General features: G+C 54.1%; 2 long non-coding RNA genes across 3 annotated transcripts in view; one reads left to right on the forward strand and one right to left on the reverse strand.

Moving 5' to 3' along the window:
• Positions 1–21,453, reverse strand: part of LOC137227355 (uncharacterized) — a 36,248-nt gene extending 14,795 nt beyond the window's left edge. Inside the window, exon 1 of the long non-coding RNA XR_010944818.1 lies at positions 20,781–21,453. This is a non-coding gene — a long non-coding RNA (uncharacterized lncRNA). The remainder of the gene's footprint in view (positions 1–20,780) is intronic.
• Positions 19,697–26,847, forward strand: LOC137227354 (uncharacterized). Of its 2 annotated transcripts, none has more exons than XR_010944816.1 (4): positions 19,697–19,875; positions 21,231–21,378; positions 22,859–23,548; positions 26,717–26,847. It is a non-coding gene; the product is annotated as an uncharacterized lncRNA (long non-coding RNA). The 2 variants fall into 2 exon arrangements; XR_010944817.1 differs by having other exon boundaries at positions 19,699–19,763.
• The last annotated feature ends 628 nt before the right edge of the window (positions 26,848–27,475 follow it).

Genomic DNA, 27,475 nt, shown 5'->3' on the forward strand with positions numbered 1-27,475 from the left:
ACATCTCAGAAGCAGCCAAGCCATAGCACGAGGAATGGCATTCCCAGCAGAGGGAACAGCAGCTGCAAAGGCTCTTGTGGTGGGAGGGTGGGGAGGGGAGAGGGCTAGACCGGCAGCACTGAGTGCCCAGAGAAACCAGCCCCAAAGAGGAGGCAAGCTGGGCCGGAGGCAAGTGAAACGGGGAAATAAACCAAAGGAGGGAGTGAAGAGCCCTTGCCTCGCAGGGCGAGCAGCCCTGGGGACCCAGAAGCACATCAAGGTAGCAATGACCGGCAAACCTGAAAGGTGAGTGGAGGCTGTGACCCCAGTGGACACCAGGAGAGGGCTGGCCCAGGCCCACAAAGGGTGAGGAACAGCCCCCCAGCGCTTCCCCCTTTCTCTACCTTAAGTGTCAAAACTTGAGCCCAGGGCTGACTCCACAGCTGTGCCCTAAAGCACCAGGCCGTTCCATGCCCCGCGGGGCTTCAAGGAGACCCAGGGCCCAGCAGCATCCGCCCTCTGGCACCACTGAGTCTAATCATCTAGAAAGAGCCAGGCTGACCCCTGGCCACCCAATGAGTCATTCTTTCACTCGCTCTCTCATTTATTCGACAACTATTAGTCACTCCTCAACTCACCAGTACCAGGAACACAGCAGGGAATACGAGCAAGTGCCTTCCATCCAGAGGCTGAAGGTTTAGAAGCAAATGGAAAGTCAGGTAGAAGTACAGGTGTGATGGGGAGGAAGGAGGCACAGCCAGAGAAAGCAGGGTCTCAGTGTCAGAGCTGGAATGGTGACTTTGGGGACCAAGTCCTGATGGACGCTCCTTTAGTCTGGGAGTCCTCCGGCGCACCCCCTCCCCTGCTCACAGTGATATGATGGCTCCCCCATCATCAAGAGGGAAGAGCGAGCAGGGCTTCTGGGCTCCGGAACCATTGTTCCCCGTCCCTCTTCTCCCCCTCTTGGCCCTCCCTCGAACCTCTGTCCCTCCTTTCCTTGGTCAGCTGCCAATCTGGGGACAAAGCCAGACCCGCAAGCAGAACAACCTCCCAGTACCCAGGGACCTGTGTCTGAGCTGAGGAGGGGCTCAAAGCACCAGCCCTGCGGTGAGGGGCGCAGACTCAGCTCTTACAGGCCCCATCTCCCTGTCCCTCCACAATGCAACCTCTGCCCGGCACACAAAGGGTTGTGTGGGACAGGGCCCCTGAGCCCCAGGCCCCAGAGTGGACACTTCCTGCGGGCTGGAAGGCAGGAGGCAGGGCTGAATATTTAAAACAACAAGCAGCAGATAAAACAAAAAAGCTGGGACTTCCCTGGTGGTGCAGTGGTTAAGAATCTGCCTGCCAATGCAGGGAACACGGGTTCAAGTCCTGGGTGGGGAAGATCCCACATGCCACAGAGCAACTAAGCCCGTGCGCCACAACTACTGAGCCCACGTGCCACAACTACTGAAGCCCGCACGCCTAGAGCCCGTGCTCCGCCACAAGAGAAGCCACCGTGATGAGAAGCCCGTGCGCCACAACTACTGAGCCTGTGCTCCAGAGCCCACGAGCCACAACTACTGAGCCCACATGCCACAACTACTGAAGCCCACGGGCCCAGAGCCCGTGCTCCGCCACAAGAGAAGCCACCGCGATGAGAAGCCCGCACACCGCAACGAAGAGTAGCCCCCGCTCACCGTAACTAGAGGAAGCCCGTGCGCAGCAATGAAGACCCAACGCGGCCAAAAATAAATAAAAAAAATAAAATTTAAAAACAAAACAAAAATAACAAAACAGCCCTCGGCAGCCACTCCCGTTCGAACCCTCAACATTCACTGAACTAAGAGTATTCCCAGATGATCTCAGAGCAGCCAGGGAGGGTTGGACTATCATTAGCCCCATTTTATGGAGGAGAAAACTGAGGCTCCATGGATCTGATAACTTGCTCAGGTGCTAGAGCCAAGGAGCCAACTCAGGGCTAACGACACTCAGCTGGTGTTGGCAGGATGGTGGAGAAATCGGGGTTCGGGCGAATGGCAGCTCGCGAGGGTGCCCAAGCCCAGGGTGGGCCAGGTGCCTCCCACGGAGGCCCCCCCCGGGTCCTCACAATGGTCCTGAGGGTGGGCAGCTGCATTAGCCCCACGTTACAGGTAAAAAAACCGAGGCCCTGAGGGAGGGAGTCAGTTACCCGCAAAGTTGCACAGCTAGTGAGAGGGGGTGAGATTCGAACCCAGGACTTTTGGACTCCAGGGCCCAGGCTCCCATGTACCTAGGAGAACAAGGGGAAGAGAAGGGGAGCAGGGGACCTGAGAACTCTGGTGTGCCAGGCCCTCGGTGCAGGCCTGCCGTGTCCACATGCGCTGGGTAGACCCAGGGCCTGGAGGACCAGGCGCCTCTGAGGCAGGCCTGGTGGCCACCTGGCTACTCTGTCCTTCACTGTTACCATCTCTAGGGTCCCAGCCCGGACCTAACCCTCTGCCCTCCGAGCTGCCCTCCCCTGCTGGGTCCCTGCAACGTGGTGACCACTGGCAGGGCACTCTGGGGATCCCGCCTTCCAGAAACTTCAGCCTGGTCAGGGGTAAACCTTGCCCCAGAGCCTCAGAAAATGCCGCTGCCAAGCCGCTGGAGCCTGGAACCCCAGCCCACCCCAGGCTTAGCTTTCTGGGGCCAGTCCTCACCCCATCACTACTGCAGTGATGATGGGCAGGGCTCTGTGTGTGTGTCTCCATGTGGCATGTGTGTGTGTGTGTGTGTGTGTGTGTGTTGGGGCAGGCAGAAACAGTGGATGGGAGAGGGAGGGAGGGAGGGAGGGCGGGAGGGAGAGAGAGATCCAGACTGAGCAGAGGGCTGGGTGACAGGGAGAGGCAGCAACGCAAACACACAGGGAGGAGGACGCTTGAAAGCTGGGGAGAGGAGTTCAGAGAGAGGGGGAGGTGACAGAAGGGAAAGAGGGACACCAGCGAGGGGCCGGCCTGGCAGCAAGAATCAGAGAATCATGAAAGCAGAGCCCTGAAGGGCTGGATGGGGAGAGACCAAGATAAGGGAGAGGAGGTGGGGAACAGGGAGGGGGGGTGGGAGCCGTGCCCGGAGTACAACTGGGGGCCCTGAGCGGGGATGGGGGCTGAGACTGGGGGTCTTAGATGGGCCAGGGCTTTCTCCTCATGACATCCCTTGTCAGCCCTGGGATTGGGGGAGGCAGGGGGCCAAAGGGTGGCTCCCTCAGCCCCCACCCCCAGGCTGCCCTGGGGAGAGGACAGGCATGTGAGGGGTCCAGCCGAGGAGGCTGGTGGTAGGACCCCTCGGGGCCTCAGGCTCTCTGCCCTTGAGCCCCCAAACCCTGCTTCTCCCTGCATCAGCCTGGGCTGTGTGACCTTGGGCAGGGACTTTGCCTCTCTGGGGCTCAGAGCCCCCCTGAAAGGTGCTGAGCTTAGTGTAGAAGGCAGCGCTCGGGGGATGCAAGGCCTGGGCTGCGGGCGTCAGACCCAGACTGGCCTGGTATCTGTGCCCCAGGCGCTTGGCCTCTCTGAGGCCCCGTGCCTCCTCTATCGCGAGGGATAATCAAATTGGGTCTGTGATGCACAGTTGCTGTGGCACTGAACAGAGAGCTATGGAAACTGTGAAGTGCTATGCACAAAGGGTTGCTTATCTTAAATGGTCATTTACAAAGGTACGCTTAGGTTTCTGAGAAGAGTTCCCTGCCCCGCCCCTCCACAGGACGACTCTGCCACCTGGACGGGACGCTCGGGGCCGTCCCAGGAGGAGCAGGGCTGTCTTGGGGGCTCCCAGCCGGTAGCAGCACGTCCCACTGGGGCCAGGCTGGACACTAGGGAGTCCTGGAAAGGCTTGGGCACCCAGGTGGGCCCCCCTGAAGGTTGACCCTGGAGAAGGGGGCTCCAGGAACCCCCAAGCCCCGGGGTCCCTTCACAATCCCCCCATGCTGCGGTCCAGGAGGGACCTGCCAAGGGCGGAAGGGAACAGAGACAGGGAAGGAGGCTGGGGTCGGTGCTCTAACCCGGGAATAGGTTCCACTCCCTAAAGGCAGGGAGGAGGGGTTTGGGGAGAGGAGAGAAAGGGGGAGGTGGAAATGGAGGCAAGCAAGGAGAGGCACAAACGGAGAGGGATTGAACCTTGAGAGAAGCAGCCCAAGGAAAAGAGTAAATGAGGAGAGAAGGGAGGGAAGAGCGGCGGGGCCGCGGGAGCCCAACGTGCGGCGGCGGGCAGGCTCCGCGGCGGAGTCTTCCAGAGACAAAGGCCCGGAGGCCCGCGGAGGAGGCGCGGGGAGGGGAGCTGGGGAGGGAGGCGGCAGGGAGGGGGAGGTAGAGGAAAGCTCTCGGCCCAGACGCGGCGCGGGGGCTCCAAACCCAGCCGAGACCCTGCCCCCGCATCCAGCGGAGGCTCTGACCCGCGCGAGAGGGAGCGCGCTCCGAACTGAAGAGGGAGAAAAGTCTGCCAGCTGCCCTTGGGGCTGTCACAACAGATAAAGCCTCATGCAGGCTTCACCAGGAGCGCCGTGCACGCCGATGCACAGCAGCGAGCTAAAAATACTGGCTTGAGCTGGGGAGGGGCGGGGGAGGATGGAGGAAGGAGGAAGAGGAAGGAGGAGGGTGGGAGGTGGCAGGAGGATGGAGAGGAGGTTGGAGGGAGGAGGGACGGGAGCCGGGCTCAGGCAGCCCGGTTTTCCAGAGCGTCCTAATGACCCAGATGTGCAGCTGCAGAGATGGCTGCTTGGGGAACTGCAAATCACCGGCCCCTGGCGGCCCCTCCCTTGGAGGGGGTGAGGCGGGGAGGAAAGAACTGGAGAGAGAAAAGGAGAGAGGCAGGGAGTGAGAGAAACCTGAGAAAGAGGGAGATCTAGGCGAGCCGGGCCCTGAAGGGCAGGGATGGGGACGAAGGGGGAGCGTGAGGGGGGGAAGGGAGGACAAGGAGGGAGGAGGGAGGACCAGAGAGTGGAAGGGTAGGGGGGAGAGGGTGAGGACCGTCCCTGGGGCCCTGAGGGAGAGACCGCCAGCTCTCCGCCCTAACCTCTGGCCCTGGATACTGGGGGGTCTGGCTGGGGTTGTCTGGGTTGAGTAGCAGGCCTGTGCCAGGTGGCACCCCAGTGTTTGGTCAGGTCACGGGAAGGATGGGCCCAAGGTTAGGGTCTGGCTCCTTGGCGAAGACCCGCTAGTTATGTAACCAGGGCCTGAGCCCAGCCCCAGCTAAGCTTTGACATCCCGCTTACTTTAACACTCAGAAGGTCCTGGAGAGGGAGAGACCCATGCTGTCCGCGTTAGTCAGATTGACTCATTCATTCACCAACATCCACTGAACACCTTCTCTGGTCTGGCCTGTGCTGGGGAGATCAAGACAGGAAAGGGCCTGCCCCACATGAGCAAAGATGTTCCTGGACCTGTGAGCAAATAAGGAAGAGAGAAATCAGCGGGGTAGGAGTTGGGAGAGGGCAGTCACGAGGGCCTCTCCCAGGAGATGACATGAGCCCAAAACCCAAGTGGTGAGGAACCACTGAAACTCTGAGGCGTGTTTCCCAAGAGGGAAACTGAGGCAACAGGATTGGCAGCAGCATAACAAGATTCAAACCCAGGCCCAGCTGACACCAGTCCAAGCAGGTACCCGGGGCTCTCCTGCGGCTCCTGGGCCAAGGGCAGGGTGGATGGAGGAGGCAAGGAGGCCGAGGGACCCCGGGGCCCAGGAGCTGTGGGGGTGAGAGCCACCCCTCCTTAGTTCCTTAGTAGCATGGGGGCCCGCAGTCCCAGCGCACTGCAACCTGCCGCCTGCAGGGCCATCCCCGTGGCAGTGGGCAGATGCGCCAGCATCTTGGACAGACAGTCAGGCCATGCAGGGCCCGGTGACACTGGGAAAAGCACCTCACGTCTCTGAGAAGCAAGGCCTCTTTTCTCTCATTCACCCATCTTTTTCATTCTGAGCCAGGAAGAGGCCACGACCTTGTGGGGGCAGGATGGCCAGGTGGGCTGGGGGCAGATTGAGGTCCTGAGAGCCCCAAGCTGTTCTCCCTGGCCTTGAGAACCTAGGCCCATCCCTTAACCTCTGTGCCTCAGTCTCCTAATCTCTAAAATGGGGCTCCGGTGAGGTCTTGGTGGGATGCCTGGTGCCCAGCCCAGAGTAAACACAGTCAGTCAGCCCCAGCTCAAAAGCCCCCTCCCCAGAGAGGGCCTCCTCGACCACCCTTCCCTGCAGCCTTGTTTGTCCACAGCAACTATAATCCAGTGAGAGGCCACCGCTTACAGCCCAGCTGCGATGTCTACAAGCAGGGAGCCCTGGGCAGTGACTTAACTGTCTGTGCCTCTATTTCCCCAGGCTGTAACGGGGATGGCAGCAGCCTCCGGAGGCTGTTGTATGAGGGGTCAGAAGTAACGCTGCCAGGGCTTCCCTGGTGGCGCAGTAGTTGAGAGTCCGCCTGCTGATGCAGGGGACACGGGTTCGTGCCCCAGTCTGGGAAGATCCCACATGCCATGGAGCGGCTGGGCCCGTGAGCCATGGCTGCTGAGCCTGCGCGTCCGGAATCTGTGCTCCGCAACGGGAGAGGCCACACAGTGAGAGGCCCGCGTACCGCAAAAAAATAAATAAATGAAAAAAAATTAACTCTGCCAGCTGTTGGTACCACGCCCGGCACAGGGACTCTCCAGCAGGCCTTGGCCCGCGGCCCCCTCTGTCTCTGCAGCTGCCTCGTTCCCTCTGCGTCTCCCGCCCTGGATGGCAAGTCATCTGGAGCAGGGCCTGTCTGACCCGTGCACAGTGCACCAGGTGCCTGGCCCACGCCAGCTCCCGCTAAGTGCTGTGGCTAAAGAAGCTGAGTCAACGGAGACCTCTGGAGCTCCCCCCGCTGCTGAGGGATGCCTCTCTTGTTTTGCTTCACATTCTCTCCGCTGACACCAGGATCAAATAGAAGCGTGCCCAGCTCCTCCCTGCCCGCCCTTCCTGTCCCCTTCCCATCCATCACCCCCTCCTCTGCCACCACATCCCTACCTGGGCACCAGGACGCCCTTCCTGGGGGTGGCCTCCCTCCCTCTCGGACCACCCTTGTCCCCAAGGGGGACACAGCCTGCAGCTGGGCGACCTCATGTGCAAAACACGGAGCAGGGGGTCACCCAAAGAGGGACAGAAAGAAGGAGGAGGAGAAGGATTAGAGTGACCTGGAAATGAGTCCCAGGAGAATCGGACACTGGACTTCATTTTTATGTATCTGGCCTTTCCTCGTATTTCCTTGTATTTTTATCCTACAGTCTTGCTAACCGTGAGTGCAGCCCTTACTTCATAGGGTTTTCCCACCTTCCCTGTCCCCTTGGCTATCTAGCTCCCTCCTGTAGTTCCTGGTGTGTCTGTACACGCACGTGTGTGTTTGTTTATGTGTGAACGTGTGTGTGTGTCTCTAGGGCTGGGAAGTCCAGGGAGCAGAGCTTCCTCTGGGGGCTCAGAGGGAAATAGGCGTTTTCACCACAGCTGAGCCGGACAGGACAAGTGCCCGCAACTCTCAGCATCCCGGGCCCAGCCGGATTTTGCCGAAGGTGGCGCTGGCCGGCAGGGCCGTGTGCCTGTTTGTTTGATTTGCCCCTACTTCCAAACTAGTTGAAATTACACACCAAGCATCAATTTAATTAAGTTTTCCGGTGTGCGGCATAATTAGGAAGACACATGACTGGAACAGGGTGGGCGGTCCCATCCCTGCTCTTGCCTGTTAGGATTCTCAGCCCTCGGGCCACAAAATATGGCGCGTTGTGAGATGGGGGATGGAGGAGACGGGGTGGCGGGGGAGCCAGCCAGAGCTGCCACCTCGCTCCGTGGGCTTCTGTCTCCACGTGACGGGAGATGGGCAGGTGGCCTTGCCTTACAGGGAATCTACCACGCACCTGGCGCCAGACACTGAACCCGGGTGAAGCTCAGGGATCCCGTCACCCTCACGCGGAGGTCGGAACCAGCAGTATGGAGTGAGAGAGGGGTCTCGCTGTCTCTGTAGAATCAGTGGTTTATCCATAAGGGCGTGTTTCCAGGACAGGGTCACCGGGACCTATTTGCCACGGGGTCTGCCCAGCCTCTGGGCCATGATCTAATCACAGATGGACAGTCCACAGACACAGAGCCCTGTCGAAGCAGCAGGATGCTCTCCTCCTATAGATCTTTCCCTAACACTTTCATCTGTCTCACACATGTGGGCTGGACCTCGGGAGGGCAGGCCTGTGGCCTGGCTGGTGCCTCTCCATCCCTGTCGGGAGGGGCTGTTTCATATAGCGGTTAGGCTTGTGGGCTACGGCCACATGGGCTAGGATTCAAACCCCAGCTAGTCCATTTAGGAGGGGCCGGCCACGATGGCTGGCTCACTCCCAAGGAGGAGCGAGAGGTCCATGCCACCATCCACCTGGATGAGGCGCAGACTGTCCCCAAATCTGGAAGCACCTTTAGGAATCTTCCAGGCCACGTACACCTGGGGAAACTGAAGTCCAGAGGCAGGGGTGGGCCAGGTCCTGGGTACTGACTGAGCGAGGGAGAGACGGTCGGAGTAGCACCCCCTGTTGAAAAGCACCTGGTCTGGCTCCACCTCGTCCAGCCTGCCTCTTGCCTGCGTGAAGCACAATCGCCCTCCTCACCCCTGCTTCTGGCTTCCCTCCCGCTTTGCACTGGCACCTCCAGAGCCAGGCCCTCTTCTCTTTCACCTGAACACTGCCAGCGCCCTGACCCTGTCCCGAGACCCCAGGGACACAGATCCCATAACCCTGACCCCTCTCCTCCCCCCTTCCCCTCCTTTTCTCTCCACCCCAAGGGGCCCTGCATCAGGATCGATCACCTTGCCCGATGGACTCGAGCCCCCGAGGGCAACCCCAGCATTTCTTTACTCACCACCATGTCCCCAAGGCCGAGTTCGGGATTCGGGGATGAAATGATAGTGTGAGCATTTATTAAGCACTTACTGTGTGCTTTACATGCATGAGCCCCCAGTTTACTGCTTCTTCCACTGATCCTGCATCCACCCTCCCGTCTGGAACACTGAGGCTCAGAGAGATTATGAAAATTTGTCCAAGGTGACAGCACTACTAAATGGACTAGCTGGGGGTTGAATCCCAGCGCGTGTGGCCGTAGCCCACAAGCCTAACCGGTGTGTGAAACAGCCTCCCACCTGCCCTTCCATCCTTCCTCCTGTCCATCATCTATCCAGCTTATCCATCTTCCCAACCATGTCCCATCCAGTTTCCTATCCAACCTCCCATCCATTTCTGATTCATCCCCATCTAGTCCCCTGTCCAGCCCCCCATCCATTTTCCATCCGTCCTCCCGATAGCCTATGCCCTGAGCCTTCGCTGAGGCTTTGTCGCGCACCTCCAAGCCTGTATTCGGCTTTCTTTTCTTCGTTGGCTCGGCCATTCACACCTACCTGGAGTTTTCCCTCATCCCCTCCTGTCCTCTGTCCCTCGGCACCCCCCCTGCCCCTGCAGTGCCAACTCCTCTGCCCTTGGGAGGGCATCTCAGTGCCCACCACCAAGCCAGCCGCAATTAGGAGCCCAGGGGGCGTGGCTAGGAGCCCAGGGGGCGTGGCTGGCCTGCTGCTTCTTTGGGCCCCGCCCTCCAAAGCTTGATCTCCGCAGCAGCGGAGGGAGTGGCACCACCTGAGGGGCACACACGGTGCGATGTGCCTTGGGAGACGCAACTAATTTTGACAACAGCCTTAGGAGAAAGACACATTTGTCCCTTTTTTCCCTCCTTGGGGGGAAAAATGTGTGTGTGTGCACGCCTGTGTATCTGCACATGTGATTCAGATCATCGAACGTCAGGAAGCCGTGACTTGGGCACCCCCCGGCCACATCTGCAGCAGCCCCACATGCTGACTCCTGGCGCCCAGGGCCCCAAGTTTGCTCAGAAACCCAAACTCTTGGCAATGTCCTCACCTGCCTGCCTTGGTGCCCAGCAGCATCTCAGTGACCTCTGACCCCCCATCGGGAGGCAGCTGAGCAGAGAGGGGAGAGCAGAGCCTGGTCGTGACAAGCCGGGCACCCTCGGACCAGCTAATGACCCCTGTGGCCCTCAGCCGCCTCCCCCGACAAGTGGGGAGGTGGACAGGCTGCCAAAAGGAGGAGGCCAGACAAGGCTTGAAAAGCACGGGGCCCACTGCTGGTGCTCTGGGCCTGTGTGTCCCTTCCTCTCCAGAGACAGGCTGACTCGCCCAGTCCAGACCGGCTGACAGGCCAGACAAATGAGGGCGTGCGGCCCAATTCAGTCTCCGTGGACCTACCTCGGGGTTTGGCTCCCTTGTGGGAGTATGAAGCATTTGGAGACTCTTCCCTGTCCCCCCACCACCCTTTTCCCTTCCAAGGCAGGATCCGGCCTCTTGAAATTCTGCACACTAATAAAATTGTAACTAATTTACATCCGAGATGGGGAGTGAGTGGCAGCAGTTGTCATGGAGACCATCTCCAGGGCCCCGGCTGCCTCCGCCTCTTGGTGTAGCCAAGAGATCAAGAGATTCTCGCTCCAGCTCTGCAGCTGGGGCCAGTCCTCGTGCCTCCCGGGCACGCTGTCTTCCCCCCGACACTGGGCAGGACCCTAGGAGATGGGAAGGGGGCCGGCACCCTGGAACACACACCGGACTACACAGCTGTTCTCCTAAGCTGGGGCTGAGCATCTGCCCCCATCCCTGCTTCTCTCACCCCGTGGGCCCTGCTGGTTTTTCTCACTTCCAATGAATGTCCCTAGAGGGACACGAGGCCCCCCCTTTCCCTAAGCACAGTCAAAGATGGCACTCAAAGTGGGGACAGTTTCCAGAGACAGGGCAGAACAGCAGAGCCCTGAGCTACCCAGCAACTTGTCCTCCTGGGGTCTACTCTGGGAGAAGTCCCATCCTGGACTCCCAAGGGTCCAAAGAGGAGGAGATACACTCCCTGGTCTCACAGAACTTGCCCGACATCAGGAAAGACGTCAAAATAATGAAGCAGTAACTCTGTGCCGTGCACTGTGCCAAGCCCCACACATGTGTGATCTTATTTAAACATCAAAGCAACACAATGCAGAGGGTAATATTTTAATCCCCATTTTATCAGTAATGAAAAGGTCTCAGAGAGGTGGGTAGACAACATCCAAGTTCAGAGCCCTGGTAAGTATCAGGGCCAGAGGCAAAACCAAGTCTCCCAAATCTAAAACCATTATGGCAAAGATGATAAACTGTCTCCAGGAAAGGAACCAAACAAAATAGTTATAGCAAAGCAGGGTATGTGCAACCAGAGAAGGGGGCGAGGGCACAGAGGGGCCCTCAGGAATCATGGAACCTAAATTGGGTTTTGAGGGATGAATAGGAGTTCTCCAAGGGGACAAGTGGGAGAAGAGCGTTCCAGACAGAGGGAACATGTACAAAGGCACAGAGGTGACAAGCTGCCTGATGTTTTCAAAGACCATAAGCTAGATGCTGGAGGGTAATGTGGAGAAGGGAGGGGGTGAGACCTGAGCCAAGCTGAGCCCCCTGGAGCTTATTCTGCAGATGAGGCGATAAAGAGCTGAGAGCCAAGCAGGACTACTCCTCAAATTTGTGGGACCCAAGGCCAAATGGAGGTCCATGTATCAACTGTCTAGACATTTACAAGTTAGTAACCTGGCTAGAAAACTGCTCTGTGCAAACCTGTTCTAACCGCCTTCCTTGAAGACACACCTTCACAGTACTCCAGAAGGCCAGGTTCACATTTGTATCCTTGTGGCCTCAGGGTTTTGAGCCAGAACGTGAGAGTATGAGTAGAGCCACACCCTGGGCTCCTGTCCCCAGCCCTAAAGGGGGACTTGTGAAATGCAGGTTCCTGGGCCCTGCTCCAGACCCAGGAAGTCATACTCTTGGGGGATGGGTCCCAATACCTCTACATTTTAACAGGATCACCAGGTGATAATTGTGAATAAAAAGATGGAGAGGCCCCCGTTGAAGGGAGTGGGAGTCTGGGGGTGGGGAGAGGGGGGAGGGGAACACGATCTGATTTGCTTTCTAGAAAGACATCCCCAGCATTGATCAAGAGTGGGCGAGACAGGAGAGGTGGCAGGAGCAGGTGGGAGAGGTCGGAGGCCAGGGACAGTGGCAGGTTGCCAGCAGGAGCTGTGTTTGAGATGCAGGGCCTGGACTGGACAAGGCCGGGCGCTGATGAGGTTTGGAGGTGAGCAAGGATCCAGGGTGCCTCCTTCAGGATCATGAAATCTAATTAGGCTGCAGGAGGTCTGGGCTCTGGGCAGACTTCATTAGGCAAGAGGCTGCTCCCCTCTGCCTGACCCCAGCCTCCCTGGGGCCCCTTCAGTGTCACTCCTGAGGGTCAACTCCAGGCTGTGAAGGGGGAAAAGAATTAAAAGCTGGTCCCTCTCCCTGCCCCCACCCTGCCCCTAGGAGCCTGCAGCCCTGGCTGGAGGGAGCTGCGTGGCGCCCGCAGGGTGTGGTGGGCTTGTTCCAGGCCGGGGTTCGGGGGTGGGGGTGAGAGGAGGGAAGCTTTCCTGCTGCAGTAGGACTTTGCTTCCCTCCGAGAGCAGCGGACCCTCTCACCATCCATACCTGGCTACACCGCTCTAGGAGGCATCCTGGGAATAAAAATAACAGCCCCCAAAGCAACAGCAGCAACTCTTCCCATCGATGGAGCGTTTATGGCATGCCAGACACTGAGTCACACAGCAAGGAGGTGGCAGAGATGGGTCTGATGGACCCTGAGTCATGCGCTGGGAGCCAGTCTCCTCTGGGCCCAGCAGAGGGGATTAAGACTCAGGCCCCAGGGAGTTCCCCGGTGGCCCAGTGGTTAGGACTCCGCGCTTTCACTGCCGTGTGGCCTGCGTTCAGTCCCTGGTTGGGGAACTGAGATCCCACAGGCTGCGCGGCGCAGCCAAAAGAAAAAAAAAACTCAGTCCCTGCCCTCACAATCTATTTGGGGCTGAGGCTGCCCCCCCAGACGCACCTCTAGGTGCATCCAGAAGGCTCTAGAGAGGCCCATGCATCTCTAGGAAGCTATGTTACCAAATGCCAGCTTTTCAGACCACGTGGGACTAGACTGTATTTATCAGCAGCATGAAGGGGGGCTCGGAGGAGCTGCCGGGAAGGCGCCACTTGAGCTGAGTGCTGAAACAGCGGTCATGTTTACACAAGGGAGAAGACGCGGAGACGGCCCCCTAAGTAGGGGGTTACACGCTGGGCAAGGGGTGCGGGTGGGGATGCACTAGGAACGAGGGAAAGGCCGAGGGGCTGGAATGACCAGTCACAGGAGGCAGGGAGCCCCAGCGCAGGCGAGAAGATCCTATCAGCCCAGGACTGGCATATGCCGTCATGCGCATGCGCTGCCTGGAGGCATCCGCCATCGTCAGGCCTGCAACGGTTCCGTCTGTTGGGAATGGGTTTGGTGAGTGCCCCAAACAAGAGCCATCCAGGAGGAGGCATCAGCACGAAGGGGACTCAGCTCAGGCTCTCCGGAGAATGGGGGCCTCTAATCTCCCCAGAATCCTGGGAGAAAAGCATACCTGCCCCACCCCCCCGCACCCACCCCAACCAAGGCCCCATAACCACGTGATAGATCAACAGTGCAGCTCTACATCAGCTTGTCCCAACTGTGCCCTGCCTGCCTCCAGCAGAGGTGAACACCCTGGGGTAAAACCTCGCTCCCCCATTTACTTTGTGACTTTAGGCAAGTTTCTTAACCTCTCTGAGCTCAATTTCCTTATTCATAGAGTGGGCACAAAAACACCAACCTCTAAAAGTTTATTGATTTGTTTTAGGATTCAATGAGAGGATGCAAAGAAAGCATTCAGTGGAACACTTGGTGCAGGGTTCACGTTTGATAAATGTTGGTTCTCTCAAACCCTGGACAGGTCAGAGGTGGCCATAGAAGGTTCTCACTTGACTTACCCTATATGCTCGTATAATTCTCACCAGTCCTATGTCATCTGACAGCGGAGCTGGGCTGGGAATCTCCTACGACATAGATGGGTTTGCTGGAGTCCTTTACCTTTTACATTTAAATCTATGATCCACTGAGAGTCATTTTTTTGTATAAGATATGAGGTTTAGGTTGAGGTTCATTTTTTTTTTAAAAAATGAATGTCCAATGGTTTTAACATCATTTGCTGAAAAAAACAATCCTTTATCCATTGACTAGTACACAATCTTGATCTCCCCCATTTTGCTAGCCTTGCTACCTGATCCTTTGTGCCTTTCATTCATTAATTTAATAAATACTGTGGGACACATGCAAAAAAAAAAGGAATCTTGACCCTTACCTCACCCCATATTAAAAAAGAAAGAAAAAATCAACTCACAATGGATCATAGACCTAAATCTCTAACATAAAACTTTCAGAAAACATAGGAGAAAAATCTCTGAGACTTGGGATTAGGCAGAGCTCTCAGACATAACAATAAAGTACAACCCACAAAAGAAAAAAAATGGATAAATCATCAAAATTTAACACTTGTTCTGTAAAGAAACTGTTAAGGGAATGAAAAGACAAGCCACAGATTGTGAGAAAATATTTGCAAATCACATATTTGACAAAGGACTTGTATCCAGAATATATAAAGAACCATCAAAACTCAATAGTTTCATAACAGTCCAATTGAAAAATAGGCAAAAGACTTGTATAGACACTTCATCAGAGATCTATCAGATGACAAATAAATGCATGAAAAAATACTCAATACTGTTAACCATCAGGGACACGTGAAAATTAAAAGTGTGATGTGGTACTGCTTCACACCCACTGGGATGGCTAAAATTTAAAAACTGACAATATCAAGTGCTGACGAGTCCAGAGCAACTGGAACTCTCATACATTATAGATACGGATGCACAACGGTATGGTCACTCTGGAAAACAGTCTGGCAGTTTCTTAAAAAGTTAATCATATTCTTGTCCTATGATGCAGCTGTACTACTCCTGGACATTTATCCCAGAGAAATGAAAACTTAGGTCCACGCAGAGACAGGCATGTTCATAGTCACAGAGGCATGGATGTTCAGAGCAGCTTTATTTGTAAAAGCCCCAAAGTGGAAACAACCCAAATTCCTTCGGTGGGTGAATGGATAAAATGGTACGTCCCGAACATGGACTATTATTCAGCAATGAAAAGGAACAAACTATTGACACACGCATCACCTTGCATGGATCTCAAGGCCACTATGCTGAATGCAAAAGGCCAGTCTCAAAATATCACATACTGCATGATTCCATTTTCTAAGAGACCAATGATGGAGAACGGATCTGGGGCTGCCAGGGATTAGGAGCAAGGGGAGGACGTGACTACGAAAGGATAGCACAAGGGACTTTTTTGGGCTGATAGACCTGTTTTGTATCCTACTTGTGGTGGTGGTTATACAAAGTTATACACATGATAAAATTCATAGAACTGTACTCTAAAAAGATGTCCCTAAAAATGCAATTAAAAAAAAAGGCTACATAAGGCTTCGAGTTCTCAGATAGCTTCTTTCTGCAGCCCACGCAGGCCACAGCTCTCCCCTAAGGCTCCTTTGAACGGATTAGAAAAGGGCACCACCTCCTGTGTGGAATGCAGCCTGAGCCAGGTCCCACAGCCTGGGAAGCGGAGGGCTGGCTGAACTGCAGCTCCACTTGCCCCCTGAGCAGCATCTTTGTGCAGTGAACAACCTACACAAATGTCCACGTGGGCCCTAGAAGCCCCATGTTTTCTTCTCAGCCTCTGTTCTCCCCTCCAAGGATGGAGCTTTAACAGGCAGCCCCCAGGGAGCGGGGGCAAGGGGTGGGCTGAGGATTCGCCCTGACTGGCCAGGCTGGGGCCTCCTGCTAATGGCTGCGAATACACTTAATGCTGAGGCTGCAGGCCAGTGCTTTTGGGGCCTGGTGCTTCATAGCTCACCTGCCAGGGAGAGACACGTAGCCGGTCAGCCAGACACACAGCGAGGCTCCGATGGATGGAGGGAGTGGGGCAACCCCTCCCAGCCCAGAAACCTCCCTAAGACTGGCGTGGGCGGGTGTGAGCAGGTGCAGCAAGGACCTTGCTGGAGAGACCGGCTCCCCACGAGCTTGGGCCCAGGCTGGGCCTGTCCCACCACTCACCTTCTTTGCTCATTGAGGGTGGCGGTGTCACTCTGATGGGCAAGTGGGCTTCGGGTGGGCCCAGCCACATCTGCTGTGCCCCAGGGAGCTGGCGATAATGATCAGGGTCCCAGCTATTATTTCCCGGGCACCTGCTGGGTACCTGGCACTGTGCTAAGGAGTTTCTATCAAAGTGGCCGTAATAACAAAGGCACCGATAACAACAATATGAATAGCAAGTCATGTTTCCCGAGTGCACATGAGGGATGGGCCTTAACCCTCCTAATAACCCCGAAGGCTGGTCTGTTGCTGCCTTCATTTCACAGGGAGTGAGCAAGCTGAGGTTCAGGGAGATGAGGCCGGCTTGCCTGAGGCCACACAACCCGAGGCTCCGGCCCAGATCTGTCTGCAAAATGGGAGCTTGACCTGTTGACTCGCTTCATGCGGTCCCACTGGACCACTTCAGCCTCTTCAGTCCCACGACTTAAGTTTTCTGAGCCTCAAGTTTCAACAGAGGTGAAAGGGCACTTTGCTTCCTCATACCTAAAAGGGGCCCCAACTCTCCTGACAGGGGGCTCTTCAACATGAGTTCAGGCCCCACCTCCTCCAGGAAGTCTTCTCTGACCCCCTCCAGGCTGGGTCAGAACACCTCTGAGAAACGGGATTCCTCATTCTTACTTGGGAACCAAGAATGAGCTGGTCTTGCCTCCTCTGATAGTGCAGTGTGAGTATAACACCTGGGACCCCAGCAGCCACTGCTACCACCCTAACTGGACCCGCTGACACCATGAGGAGGGCAGAGGGAAAAGAACTGCAGAGAAGTCAAGCCAGAGCGTCAATAACATCATGAACCTCTGGATCAAACCATGCCTGAAACCCACAGCCGCCTCTGCATTATTCTATTACATGAGCCCATAATTCCTATTTTGATTGGATTTTCTGCCTGTTATAACTCAGAGAGTCTAAACAGATACCAGAATTCACCAAATGTGGCCAGTAGTTATTTTTGGAGGGCAAATAACGAGGGAACTTCCATTCTTCAATGTACGTGTTTTATATCATTTGCAGTTTTACAATGAATATGCAGCAAAATCAATGCTGGTGTTTCTGTCTGGAGCAAACAAGTTGGCCATGGGCGCGTGGCTTGAAGAATCGGTGGCAACTCCCAGCATGTGATGATCTCAGTAATAAAGGAGGAGGGAACTGGGGGGGAAAGATGGCAGCTTTAACCCGGGGCATGGGAGGCTTCTAGGGAGCCCACATGGGGACTTTCAGGGGCTGGCACTTAGGAGGAAGAAACTGAGGCAAAGGAGAGTCAAGGTGGGGGCCAAGTGGCAGGGCTGAGGAAGGCCACGGACCATAGCCCATGGCCAAGGCCTTACTCATCAGCGAAATACATGATGCTTCTCCCTGCAGTATACTCCCTTCAGGGGCTGTTACAGTGCCTCAGGCACCCCCATTGTTGGAACTGATGACTAAGGCCAGCTGTGAGTGGCAGAACCCATCAATCTGTACATTTCTTGGAAGCGGCCTTCCAGCCACCTTCCATTAGCACAGGTGGCAGGGACCCCTCAGATCCAGCTGACTAGTGGATTCCTCAAGCCCGAGCTGATGCTCTGAGGATGGGTGTAAATTACAGCGGCAACATGCTTCTATCTGAGGCTTTTCACTTCTTGGAATGACATCCCACCCACAGGCTGCTTTGTCTGCCAAGGGTCCTGAGATGTAGGCCAGACAGCCTTCTGCCTCAGTTTCACACAGAAAGAAATTCAGGCACAGAGACGCCAAGCAACTCGCTAACAATCACACAGTGAGGCAGAATTTGCTAGAATTTGAACCCAGTTCTCCTGCCTTCTGACCTGGTCCCCTTTCTATTGCCTCCTGCTGGTCCTCACAGCAGAGGTTGGGGCAGGGAATTGTTTTGGGTGAAGGTCAGCCGATGAGGCCTTGAGAAGGCCTGGCAGGGACTGGGGAGATGGGTGGTAACGAGGTTCCCTGAAAGAGTGAGGGGAGGTATCCCAGCCAAGGGGTTGGGCTTCTGCCCGATCCCCACATCTGCCCTGGGCTCACCAAATGTCCTTCCCTGTGCCCTAACTGCTCAGTCCCTGGGCATCACTTTGAACCTTCAAACATCCTATTATGAGCCCATTTTACAGGCAAGGAAATGAAGCTTCATAGAGGTTAGGTCATTTGCCTAAAGTCACACAGCTAGTGAGGAATGGAGGTCTCTGGCCCGTTGGAGCCCAGAGCCTGTGCAAAGGCCCTGAGGCGGGACCCCCGCACAAGATGCACTAAAAGAACAGTAAGGAGACCAGCAGGCTGGGCCCGGAAAGGAAGCCGAAGAGGCCCTTCTCAGCCCCATCCAAATCCTACTTTCTCAAGCAAAAGGCTCTGGCCTCCACGGGATGTGGCTTCCTGCTCAGTGAAGCAAGGCTCCATCCATCCTGGCCTTGGTTTCCTGTTTGGAGTGGAGAGGCCCAGAGAGATGCTTCTGGAGTCAGGAGAAGTAGCAGCGGCTTCAGGGGCGAATTGTTACTTTTTTTTTAAAGACCCAGAAAGTGAGAGAAGTCGGTGAGGGCGGAGGGGGGACGCAGCGATGAGGCCAGGCCTTTTCTCCGGCCTGCTCCACCTGGGACCCCCATCTTCCAGGGCAACGCAGGGTGGTCAGGGCTTTGGGGGCTGTTGGAACCGGTTCTCACGCTCCCGTAGGGGGCTAGGCGGCTGGGCCATGTCGCGCCTGACGCCAGGCGGCGGGCACCCGGCGATCCCCGAGCGCCCTGCCCGCGGGCGGGGTAAGCATCCGCCGGGAGCGCGCGGACAGGCGCGCGCACCCCCCGCCCCCCAACGCACACGCGCTCACGGAGCTGGCGGAGGAGCGGAAAGGAAGCAAGAAGTGAAAGTGAGCAACCTCTAGTGAAAGAAAAAGACATGCACAGACATCTCGGGAATTGATGCCGGTGGCGGCGAGCTGGGCGCACGCACGCGGCGCGTTCCCGGCAGCTGGGCTTGGCGGCCCCGCGGAGGAATCGCCACTCTGGACCAGGCGGTCGCTGGGGTCGCTCACGTCCCCGAGGCCCAGCGGCGGCCAGGCTCCCTCCCCTTTCCCTGGTTCGGGCCGCCTCCGCCTCTTCTCGCCCCGGCCGGCACAGTGCTGGGCAGGCACCCAGCGGTGCTCGGATGTGTGCCCGCCGAGCCCCGCGGCCCCGGGCGCTGGCCAAGTCCTGCTGCTAGGCCCGGGCTTTAGCCCAGAGTCCGAAGGACCCTGACTTAGCGTTTGAGCCCTTTCGCCCTCTCCCCTTCCCCACCGTCTGCACGGACTGCCCTTCCCGGTGGCTCCCTGGAACGCCAAAGACCCTGCAGTGGTCGTTGCTCAGGTGGCCTTGGCTGAGAGCCAGCCTCCCGTCTCCCAGAGAGAGAACCTCCAAGTGACGGCGTCCTGGGAGGCCAAGGGCCACTTGACTGGTGAGAACAGCTCCCAGACAGCGGCCCTGGGGCCTCGGAAGTCCCCCTCCCCCAGCCTTCCCTTCCAGAACCAGCTTTTCCAGCTCGGCAGCCGAGTCAGGTTTCTGGCGAGTGTGGATTTGTTTTCCACCCCTGGGGCTTGGGTGGGAAGAGCGAAAACAGGGAAGCTGGTTGCCCACGTAGTGTTCTGCCATTGCCGCACCCCTCCTGCAGAGGCGCCCCAGGGACCCTCACAGCTGAAACAAACTCAGAAACCAGGCCCCGTCTCAATAAAAAAGGCACAGATGCTGGGGTGCTCATCGAGTCGGGCCTTTTGGACAGACATCAGGTAGAAGCTGTGAATAGCATTGCAAGGGCTGCAAAGTCTGGAGCTCTTGGTGGGCAGTAAATAGCACCAATGTTTCTGAAGACACAGAGAAGGGCGTGGCTTCTTCCCAGGGGTGAGCAAATTGGTGGCAGAGTTGGATGACCCATCCCAGACCTTGTCTCAGCTGGGTAAGATTCCGGGGTCCTGCAGGGTGTCCCCTTCTGAGCTAGGATGCTGAAAGAAAACACTTGTCCCAGGCCTCCCAGAGCTCATAGCCTAATGGGAGCCAGAGAAGTAAACGATCAAACTACGGTGTGCTGAGAGCTCCGAAGAGGCCTGAGGCAGGGAGGCATCCCAGAGGAGGTGAAGTCGGACTGAAAAGTCGGGAGAGCAGGGCAGGCTCAGGAGGCTGCGGACCCCAGAGGCCTCACATTCCCAGGCTCTGCAGACTGCCAGGTTGCAGAGAGCTGGAGACACCGTGAAAATGGAGATGAGGATCCCTCCAGAGACTTGGGGCTGCCTTTCACTCTAAAGATGGAGAAACTGAGGCCTGAGAGGTAGGGCAGGCTGCCCCGGGTCACCCAGCTGGCTAGACTTTGGGCTACACCCTGGCGCATAGTAAGTGCTAAATAAATGGAACTATGAGGTTTGGATCCCAGGAGCCAGGCCCCGCCCTCTCTCCCTTCCTACAAGTCCTTGTTGAGTACCTTCCAGGTGGTGATTAAGACACAATAGCCTGATAAATGCACGTTTTAAGATAATGTTAGCTGTTGATAAGTGGTGTGATGGTGCGTGACTGGGGGTACTGAGGAGGGGGCCTCTGAGCTGAAGGATGAGCGGGGGTGGGGTGGGGTGGGGGGGGTGGGGGACCAGCCCTAAGACCATGCGGTACACCAGATAGAGGGAATGGCAAATGCAAAGGCCCTGAGGCAGGAACATGTGTAAGAAGAGCAGAAAGACAGTTGTGTGGCTGGAGCACAGGGAAGGAGGGGTATGCAGGCCACGAAGAGGAGCTGGGGTTTGATTTCAAGTACATACCTCACGTGTGATTGGCGTGGAGCCAGCCGGAAGAGCCGCTGTGGGAGAACCCACGCGCCCTGACCGCAGCGGGCCAGGGAAGCAGCTCTGGGATGAGGACTTGGGCTTCATGTCTGCTCTTCATTCCCCTGACTCCTTCCACCGCAGCATTTTCTGGGAGCCCGTGGCCAGGAGGGTGGGATGTAGTCATCCGCCCCAGGCAGGGCGCTGCTTTGCCTTACCTCCCCCGCGTCCTCTGGGTCACCCTGGTTTGCAGCCACCAGGGGAAGGTCGTCACCACCATCACCGTCAGAAGCATCGTGGTGGGAAACATTTGTCGAACGCTCACTATAGACCAGGTCCTGGGCCGTGCCTTTTATGCGTGTCTGTGAGCTTGGTGTCCACTTTACAGATGAGAAGGCGAAAGAGGCAAAAGCCTCCAGCCGAGATTACACGTTTGTTGTGTTCCAGGGAACGTCTGGGCCGTGAGTGGTGGAATGGGCTGGAATGGTAGCGCTGAAGCCCCGCTGGAGCTAGAGTCTTTGCTGGGACTGGGATTGGAGGCTGCAGAAAGCGAAAAGCGGCAAGGTCGGCTGCAGGTCATGGAGAGAGAACAAATGTGAGAGAAGGATGATGACGTTCCTCCAACCCTGAGCAAGAAGCAGCATAAACAGACACAGGTGTAAACACACACCTGCACACACTGGCACATAGAAACGCGTGGACCCCAGTACATGCACACACATGCGTGGCACACACGCGCAAGCACTGGGTGCCTTGGGCACACGTGCACGCACCCGTGCCCGCGCACATACTTGTGCACGTGTCCGTGAACGCACCGTACCCACACGTGAGCACACCTCAGCGCACGTGCACGCGGACACAAACCCAATCCATGCTCACAGAACTCCATCATAGACCATCTGCATACTTCTTTTCTTAGCAATTATCATGGTTCATTCATTCATGCAACAAGCATATGTTGAGCCATTTTAGGTGCCTGGTCAGGGGGTGGGCACAGCACAGCCAGCCAAGAGGACCCACAGTTTCAGCCTGACTTTCTCTGAGCTCACAGTCTAGGCTGGGAGAAGACAGACGGGAAACAGTGGACTGAAATCTTCAAGGATGTTTGTCACCGGGGCCCTGGAGGAGAAGCACAGGGAGCTGTAGGGCTGGGGCTTGGTCCATGGGGACTTCCGAGAGGAGGTGTGTTTGCATGAGTGAGGGGACCAGGCTCTGCTCAAGTGACAAGTCAGGAGACGGTTTGACCGGAAGGAAGAGGCTAGCGTGGTGGGTGGGAGAAGCTCGGACAGGCCTGAAGAGCATGGGGGAGGTGTCTGCTGACCCATACTGGCCAGCTCTGGCCCAAGAGTGCCCATAGACCGACTCCCTCCCCTCACTGGGAGCCCCGAAGGGCGGGGCCAAGGCGGGTGTCTCCTGTCTGTGCCCCCACTCCCAGCGCCCGGCACAGGTGAGTGCTGGTGCCTTACACAGGAGTCTGGTTCACAGTCTGGGAGCTGCCACAAGTGATACGCTCTCTCTCCCCTCCCCCTCCCCTCCCTGTCTCGCCTTTTCTCTCCACACACAGCCCTCAGTTTCTCTACCTGGGCAGTGGGTGGCTACCAGCACCTTCCTTACTGAGCTGTGAGGGTGAGTTGATGGGAGCCTGCCAGAGGGGGCTTGGGCTGCTCCCCATTTCTCTAGGCAAAGATCAGCGCTGGCAGCTGGCAGGGGGCAAAACCACCCCCCACCCTATCCTAGACCCTAGTGTACCTCCATCTCATACACACACACACACACACACACACACACACACACACACACACACACACCTGCCCCACATACAGCCCCACACCCCATTACACATCTCACACATCCCCCTACCACCACGCCTACACTACACACGCGCGCACACACGGCGCGCTCACGGGGCCACTGGGGAAGCCCAGCCAGGCTTACTCTCCCCCCACCAGCCAACCTCCCCCTTGAGTCCCGGGCAGGGCAGTGACAGACAGCCCGCAGACCACCGCGACACACCACCTGACCGGGGCTGCAGGGCTCTACTCATTGATCCAGAGATGCTCTTTCCTTTTCCTCAGGCGCTTCTCTGAAGGATGGAAAAATCGATGCCCACGGAAGAGCGGGTGCAGGGAAGGTGTGGACAGCAGCAGAGGGGAGAAGACCAAGGGCGGGGGGGAGTCAGGCGCCTGGGGTCCCTCCGCTGCGGCACTGGCTGTTCCCCATCTCCCAGAGCAAAGTCAGAGGTCAGTGTGGTCAGCACAGGCCCGGTGGTGTGGTTTTGGTTTTCATTATTTTGTTCTGATTACCAACGCTGTGCGTGTTCGTGTAGAAAATCAAAATCACCAAATCCATCCCCCGAGGTAACCTCCCCGTTAACGTGCATAGTAAATCCTTCCAGCCTTTTTTCTCTGCAAGTTGAATGCACTTTTTATTTTTGCAAAAGTAGGACGTGCTCAACTGCTGTTTTTCATCCGACACTCTGCAGCCAGGATCCCTCTGTGCCGTTACCTGGTGATCTGCTGGCTGCACCATGAGTCATCTTGTTGCGTGGTGGACATGTGCACAGTACAGGGCTTGGGGTCAGGAATTGGCCCCTTGCTTACGTCACGTCGGGCAGGTGGCCTCCACCCTCTGACCTTGCCGTCCTCCTCTGTGTGGTGGGGCTACTGCTGACTGCCTTACAGCCTTGCGGTGAGAATTACAGGAGGCAAGAGACAGAAAGTACTCATTCCTTGCGGAGCACATCAAAAATATTCCATCCACTTCAGGTATTATTATTTTTTATCCTTATGGTTACATGGCAAAACCATCATTTACTTAGCCAACCCTCTGTCATCGAACATTTAGGCTGTATTCAAATTCCCTTAACGAAGAAGCCTTCAGTGAATATCCTTGCCGAGAATTCTTTAACAAATGCTCAATTATTAATTTTGAGTGATTTCTAGGAGAAAAGTTTCCATGTTAGGAAAGGTGCGCACGTTTTAGGACCGGTCTGTCTGCACACTCCCACATTGCCCTCCTGAAAATGTTCTGATGACACGGCGTGAGTGTCCTAGGACTGCCGTGACAAATTATCACAAATTTGGTGGCTTAAAATAAAGAAATTTGTTCCCTCACAGTTCGGGAGGCTAGAAGTCCAAAATCAGGGTGTCAGGTTTGGTTTGGTTTTGTCTTTTTGGGGTTTTTTTTTGGGGGGGGGGTGCCCGCACCACGTGGCTTGTGGGATCTTAGTTCCCCAACTAGGGATCGAAGCCACACCCTTGGCAGTGAAAGTGTGGAGTCCTAACCACTGGACCGCCAGGGGATTTCCTCTCTTAGCTTCTGTCAGTTGACTCGTAGCCCCCTCACCCCAGTCTCTGCCTCTGTGGTCATATCACCTCTTCCTCTGTCTATTTTTTCCCCATATGCCTCTTACAAGGACATTGTCCTATAATCCAGGATGATCTCTTCATCTCAAGATCCTTAATTATATCAGCGAAGACCCTTTTTTTCAAATGAGGTAACATTCATGGGTTGTGGGGTTAGGACATGCTCATGGCTTCAGGGGGCTACCACTGAACCCACACACACTCCTACCAAGGAAAGAGTGTTGTGTAAAATTCCTTTTTCCCCTCGCCACACAGGATATTCTAACCTTTTTGAAATGTTTGGCCAAGTTGATAAGGTAAAAAGGATCTCTTGCTTCCAAGTGCATTCTGTTCTGTTCTTTTCTTTTACTATCAGTGAAGAGAAACATATTTTCATCTGCTCGCTGGTCATTTGTTTTTCTTATTTTGCAATTCTTATTTCACATGCTTGTTGGTCATTTTTCTTATTGTTTTACTGATTCATGTCCTTTGCTCAATTCCTTATTAGGTATTAATTGTCTTCTTCTGCGTGTGTGAGAGCTCTTTGTAGATTAAGGATATTGAACCTTTATTATATCTTGTAAATATCTTCCTAATTGGTCACTTGCTTTGGGGGTTTTCTCATAGTTCTTCAATGTACATAACTTTTACATTTTTTTGTAGTCAAAGCTTCGAGAGCATTTTACCATCAGGCTTTTCCCACTGACATTATTTTCATCTAGCGCTTTTATAGTTTCACTTTTATATTTAATTTTTTGTTATCTCTGCAATTTATTTTAGTGATGGTGTATGTTAAGGTGTATTGCTTTCCCCCCTCATTATTGAACAGTTGTCTTAATACCACTTAATAAATAGTTCATATTTTCCCTATTGATTTTAAATGATACCTTTATAATATATTCAATTTGACTTCTGGTTCCAGTGACCTAGCAGACTGAGCTAATGGTGACACTCCCCTCACTCCTTATGCTAAGGAACATCAACAAAACTTAGCACAGCAACAGAAATAATTAATCTTGAAAAAAAGAATGGGAAACTCCTAGGTCCTGGAAGTTGGGAGGGGAAAACCAGAGCCAGGAAATATTCCATAACATACAACCCCCAAAAGGGGCAAGATCCTCAGTGAAGAGGTGCTGACAGCTAAAAAATAGAAACAACAGGAGGAAATGATCTACCACAAGGGAGAATTAGCACAGTGTGAAACTGAGATCATAGCACAGTCTGAAAGAGACTATAAACCAAGTGTGCGTTAAATTATTAAAAGAAAAAAAGGCACCATAAGCAAATAAAAAGATACCTTAAAAAAGAGGCAGATTTGAAGGAAAACAAAGATCTAAGAATGAAAAACAGCCACTGAAACTAAAATTTCAATGGGTGTGTTAAATAGCAGATTAGACACAGCTGAACAAATGTTCATGAACTTAAAGATAGAACTGAGAAAATTACTCAGAATGCAGCCTACAAAGATAAAAAGATAGAAAGACCAAAAATAGAAGCAAACAGGATAGAGTGAGGAGGTCTGACATATGTCTTAGAGGAGACCTAGAAGAAGGGAGATTATGAGGAGAATGGAGGAGAGATCGTATTCAACATGATAATGTCTGAGAATATTCCAATAGTGATGAAAGACACAACTCCTCAGATTTAAGAGGTGTATTAATTCCAAGAAGGATAAATAACAGTCAATCTACACCTAGATATAGATACTAAATATGTAATACTAAAGACAAAGAAAATTACTTAAAGCAACCAGAAGGAAAAACTGTGCTCTCAGCACTTTGCACACTAGCTCTTTAAGTCTTCAAAATAACACTCTTAAACCTTTTAAGAATGGAAAATTGAGGCACAGAAAGTTTAGCTAATCTTTATTACTTCATGTTACTTTAGTAATTCTTGTTACAATAATGACCCCTGAAGAATCACACTTCCCCTTGACAGTACCCTTTTGTGATGTGACTTTGCTCCTCCTGCCTTCAAGAGGACACACTTGTCACAAGGGAGAATCTTAGTCTATTTCCCCACCCTTGAGCCTGGTCTGGCCTTGAGACTTGCTTTGACTGATAGAATGCAGCCAAGATGATGTTGTGTTATTTCCAAAACCAGACCTTAAGGAGCCTTGTAGCTTCTAGTTTTGCTGTCTTAGATCACTTCTGCCCTCTTGTCAAGAAACCCAGTGTAGAATACTGGTGGAAGAGAATTGAGATGACCTACCTGACAGCCAGCACCAACTGTCAGGCTTTTGACTGAGGCCATCTGAACCCTTTACCCCATTCAAACCCCAGATGAGAACAGCCACATGAGTGACTCTAGGGGAGATTAGCAGAAGAACTTCCCAACTGATCCCAGCCCAAATAGCAGAATTGTGAGCAGTAGATACTTGGGCACAAAATTACACAATTATTAATGGCAGGGCCAGGATGTGGACCTAGGCAGCCAAGAACTCCAGGTCATATGCTTTGACCACAATCCCACACAGCCTGCAAAGAAACAACAAAAAACATCAACAACAATAAAGGCCAAAAGAAAATACAGTAATAATATATCCAAGATGATGAAAGAAAATATTTGTCAACTGAAAATGTCTTTCAGCTAAACTACCTTTAAAGAGTGAAAGCAAAATAAAGACATTTTGGACAAAGACTGAAAAACTTTACCACTCACAGAGCTTTGCTGAAAGAACTAATAAAGGATTATCTAAGGAGGAAGGAGATCAAACCCTGTATCAGGTATGTGATGAGCAATGAGCAAATATATTAAAATGTAGGTAAAATCTAAATAAGAGTTGGCTGTAAAAATTAATAATAATAACAACAAATGTAGGCTCAAAACAAGATGGAACCAAAATACTAGGAAATCATACATGGTGATTGGAAGCTATAATTGGAGTTAAATCACTATAAGACTTTGTACTATCTAGGAGGAGGGTGGAGAATTTTGATTTAGATTATACTAAGTCAATTATGCCTGATAAAAATTTAAAGATAACGTCTAAAATGCAGAAATGGAATGTATAACTTTTATACTGACAGAGTGAAAACGGAAGTGAAGAAAATGCAGTCAGTCCAATAGAGAGCAAAAAAGAGGAGGGAGGGAAGAAAGCTACTGATTTTTTGTATGTTTATTTTATAACTGACTACTTTCATAGAACTCTTCTAATATCTAATACTTTTTCACTTGCTTCCTTTGTGCTTTCAAGTAGACAATTATCCACAAATAATAATTTTGTCTTCTTTTTAGTGGTTGTCCTTTTGTATATGTTTCTTGCCTTATTGCATTGTCTAGACCTTTCCGAGCCATGTAAAATTATAGAGGCATTATTAAGCATCCTTGCCTTATTCTGGACATGGC

Source organism: Pseudorca crassidens, chromosome 7 (genome assembly GCF_039906515.1).
Source record: "Pseudorca crassidens isolate mPseCra1 chromosome 7, mPseCra1.hap1, whole genome shotgun sequence".
In the NCBI taxonomy this organism is placed as follows: Eukaryota; Metazoa; Chordata; class Mammalia; order Artiodactyla; family Delphinidae; genus Pseudorca; species Pseudorca crassidens.